The sequence below is a fragment of the Salvia miltiorrhiza genome, chromosome 8 (genome assembly GCF_028751815.1).
Source record: "Salvia miltiorrhiza cultivar Shanhuang (shh) chromosome 8, IMPLAD_Smil_shh, whole genome shotgun sequence".
NCBI lineage: Eukaryota > Viridiplantae > Streptophyta > Magnoliopsida > Lamiales > Lamiaceae > Salvia > Salvia miltiorrhiza.
In genome coordinates this window covers 46,084,129-46,088,794 of record NC_080394.1, presented here as the reverse complement: position 1 = coordinate 46,088,794, position 4,666 = coordinate 46,084,129, and the positions used below count along the sequence as shown (strand labels likewise).

Here is a 4,666-nt window from a genome sequence, read left to right as displayed (position 1 = left end):
GTGTTGCTTTCTTTCCTTTTTTGATTTTGTTTCGTTCTTTCTTTTGGCGCGAGCTAACGGCGACGGCGTCTAACCGGCCGTATAGCTCTTTACTTTCGGCAATCTGGCGACGGTGTCGCAGCCCGAAAACCCAACACTAGTAATAGCGGGGTACGAGTATCGATACGACTATTTTTAAAGAATAAAAGATAAGAAGAACTAGGTGAACGTCATGCGGAAGCTCACGTAAAAGCATGCTAAGGAAAAACTTATAAAATTAGCCCAAGGGTAAAATCGTCAACATTGTCATAACTTTTTAATTATTAGGAATTTCACGAACAAAAACAAAACGGGTATAGTTCATTTTTCATAAGGAAGCATAATTTGCAGAGTATCGCAGCAAAAGGCGAACCGATTATATGTATGAAGACACATAACCGTGAGTGTATTGCTTGATCCCAAAAGAAACTAAGTAATTCAAACATCAAGACTCTATTATCATAGAGGCAAAATAGTAATTTAATTTACATCATTTGAAACTCTCCCCCATCAGCACCAGTCCAATCTCACTCCCAGCTTAGCCTGCACATTTAGAAATATATGCAGGGCATGAGTATATAATACTCAGTGGGCAAAAGCCGAAAAACAAGAAAGGTGCTCTTAGAGCTATAAGTTTGAAGCTTGCCACATCTCAGCAATACACAGAAATAAGTTAGCATTAAAAGAATCTGTGCATGCAGTTTTCATAATCTACATCATAAATAAGTGTCTGCAGACAAAGTAATCATCATGTATGTACCGCATCTACAACTCATCATCATCAAAGGTACTGAGAAGTAGGCCTCCTTCTCAAGCACCGTGACTGGCCGACCCGAAGACGGCTCACAGTCACCTCTGTGTACACTAGCCCTGGCAGGATAGCTATCAACTGCCCAGGACCCGAATTCGTCTCATCTCATCAGTAGAGGGTAACATACAAGCTCAACATCAAAAATTGGCAAGTCAAACAGTTCTCAAACATCATTTATCTCAAAACATTTGTTAATCTCATAACATCATCAAATCATTTTAGAAAGCTCATATGATAAACATATACTCAAAATATTGCCCACCTGAAGTCCTTCGCTTATTCTGGAAAGAAATCAGGCAACTTACTTCTTCGTCTCGCTCGGGCCTTCATATGTCATCATCACATCGTCATCGTCATCGAAGGTTCATGTGATAAAACAAACCTTAGTCAGAAACTCAATTTCTAAATCCAATCTCTTCTTTACTTTAACTTTTCACTCAACGTCTATTTACCCGTTATAACTCAATCCCTAGGTATACTCGGCTTCTAAGGATTCACACGTCCAATTTTCGACTTAACTCTCAACTCGACTCAAACTCATAGCAAACAAGCACATAAACAAGTATAACACTTAAGCATATTAAAAACACACATAGACAAGTCGAAAACAAGCTTTACTCTGCACTGACTCAACTTTAAAACCTCACCAGACTCTGTACAGAACTCTCCTGGGGTCGTAACTTATACCAAAAGAAACCTCTTTGAGTCTAGTTTCATTCAAAAAAAATAGGGTCAAAAACTCCAAGTATTTTAGGAGATATGACTGTTTTACTACAGTCTACCATATTCGGCAGTTTTTAGCAATCGAAACGTTTGATTTTTTAAAAATAGTACACGTTGTCAAAACGGTCTGAAATTTTGTGGTAACTTAGCTAAGACACTCAGGTCTCAACCATAAAAATTTGGGTTCCAGAATGCTAAGGAAAGCTACTGGAAACGATGACTCTATTGGCTACTCACCGAACAATTCGGCAGAACGTAGCAGTTTTAGTTTTACATTTTATAAAAATAGCAAACGAAGTCCAAATGACTTGAAATTTTACCAGTATGCTCAATACTCTCAAATATACTTACCATAAAATTTTCAGGGTGTTTGGGTATCAAGAACCCCTCGACAACAGTGAGTCAGCGCGTCGTGAAAAACGACTCCGAAACATACACACAAACAAACATGCTCAACTCAACATTTAAACCATGCAAACTCATCAAAACTCATTTTAAGCACTTAAAGCACTTAAAAACATTCAAATACATCAAAATACTCGTAATATACAATCTCGACTCTTTTCTTCCATCATAAACTCAAATCTCATAGATAACATTTCAACGAACGTATCTAACAAGTTCCTTTTCAATATCATGCTCGAAATTTCTCAAATACTCAAATATGATCATTTACATCATATAACTCATTATTCACATATTTACTCTCTTTTTATCATATAAACTAGATTTTATAGAAAATCCATGTATCAACATAAAACTCTCAACAAACAAGGATAAAGTTCACATAATGATCATAGAGCAATTAAACCTCATTTTATAAAACGTCAAACTCACATCATATAAAAACTCAAAACTCATACAAACTAAAATAAGCCAAAATTTTATTTAGCCTACAATAGACTTAATCAAATATACAAAAACACTACTATCATGCTTAAAAACATACATCTCAAGCAAAACCACTTAAATAACACATAGACTAGAAAGTCCTAATTTTTACTAAACTAACTCTTTGAAATTTTTACAAACACATACAAATCTTTATTCTACTTATAGATCTTTCATTTTTAACCAATTAATCTCACATAAAAACCATCAATTCACCAATAAGGGCATATATACACATATCCCTAATTTTAGTAAACTAACTCACATCAAAAACTCCAATTGACATCATATACTCAAATTACTCTATCAATCATCATCATATACATCTCATAGACTCATTTACCTCATCAATTCATCATTTAACTCATTGACTCAAAAGTTCCCCTTTTTGGGTAAACTAACTTCCATCAAAGTTTCACATCTCATGACACATATTTCACAACATATATCAAACATCGATACACATCACATAACTCTCATCTTTCACCCCAAATCAAGAAAAGAAAAAGAAATTTTTTTGAAGGGGGTGAAGACCCTTTTTTCGAAAATTAAGGAAAATAGGGAGGGGTGATTTTCTTGCTTCATCTTTCAAGAATACACTCACACAACATCCTTCAAGCAAGAATTTAAAAAAAAAAACATGGCCACTTACCCAAGTTCTCACCAAAATTCTCACTTTCTCACTCTACTTTGGAGCTTCTTCTTCAAGGATTCTCTTGATTAAAAGTGGATAGAATATGTTTATGGAGGATATTAGAGTGATTTGAAGTGTTTGGTAATATTTTAGGAAGCTTCGAAGGTTTTCATCAATGGAGGAAAATGGTGGAATTGATAAATGAAAGAGATGAGTGTATGTGTGTTGGGCGAAAATTCAAGTGAGGGAGAGAGATGATGGCCGAAAATTCAAGTGAGGGAGAGAGAGATTTAGCTTTGCAAGATTTGAATTGATATGGTGTATCTTTAAAGAAGATTTTCAAATCTTAGAGAATATTTGATAATTAATGGATGATCTCTCTCTCACTCTAATCTCTCTCTAATCTCTACACTCTCCATAATATACTCTCAATCTCTACTCTCTCAATCTCTATACTTAGTCATTTAAGGCATATAACATATGGTAGAGAAATTAAAATAAAGTGTGAGAAGGGTGATTAAATAAAAATCACAATAACTATGGAAATGTCACTCATTAATAAAATACCATAGTATAATTATTCATGTGACCAAAATAATAATTATAGCACTATTATTAGTGCACTCACTCAGTTATAACATTCCTCTTCGTAGGAAAAATAATTTAAAAATATTATGCTTGGAAAAATTTTCATAAACCGGCATCATTCGATTTCTCGATAAAAATAAACCATACTTGCTTTGGAAACTTAATCAAAATTCCAAATGCTAAGGTCTCGAATAAAAAAATCATAATAACTCGGTCACAGTGACACTCATCATGAAAATCACATAATCAATCAGTCACGTAAATTCACATAATGTCACATTAAAGCAGTCGGCAAACAAACAAACTAGACATCTCTCGGACCGACTCTTTTCATCAAGGTTCTCACTCTGATAACTCGGGATCTGGTAAATCTATTCCCGGTAATCGGAAATAAAATTAAAATCTCAACTCAATTCAATCAGCATCTCTATCTCAGCTCATTTCTCGAATCTCATCATTCTAACTCTATCATCGGTTTAGTCACTCGTATCTCTATTTAAAAGACAACTGTCTTATTTGGTCATAAAAAAAAAAATAGTCTCGCATCTCGACATCTCAGTTCTTTCAATAGTGTTAAGACACTATCTCACAACATAGGAAAAGTACGGGGTGTTACATCCTACCCCCCTTAAAAAAAATTCGTCCCGAAATTTGAGTTATTCACCTTCGGGAAAAAGCTCTGGATACTTCTCTTTCATCTTCTCTTCAAGTTCCCATGTTGATTCTTCTTGACCGTGATGTCTCCATTGGATTTTCACCAAAGGAATCGACTTGTTCCTCAATTGTTGGATCTTCCGGTCCAGAATAGCATCAGGTCTCTCTTCATAGCTCAAATCTGGTTCCAGGGATACTTCTTCTTGATGAATGACGTGTTTTGGATCAAACACGTACTTTCTCAATTGAGAAACATGGAAAACGTCATGGACGTTCGCGAAGCTCGGAGGCAACGCTAGTTTATAGGCTACAGGGCCTACCTTCTCTAATATATCAGAAGGTCCTAT

The 4,666-nt window shown here is 35.1% G+C and overlaps 1 long non-coding RNA gene across 1 annotated transcript; it reads right to left on the bottom strand.

The window, feature by feature from the left end:
* Window positions 1–262: 262 nt before the first annotated feature.
* On the bottom strand, window positions 263–3,351 carry LOC130996817 (uncharacterized). Its single transcript, XR_009092826.1, has 3 exons — window positions 3,096–3,351; window positions 1,092–1,153; window positions 263–561 (listed from the first exon to the last, which is right to left on the bottom strand). It is a non-coding gene; the product is annotated as an uncharacterized LOC130996817 (long non-coding RNA).
* Window positions 3,352–4,666: the final 1,315 nt, after the last annotated feature.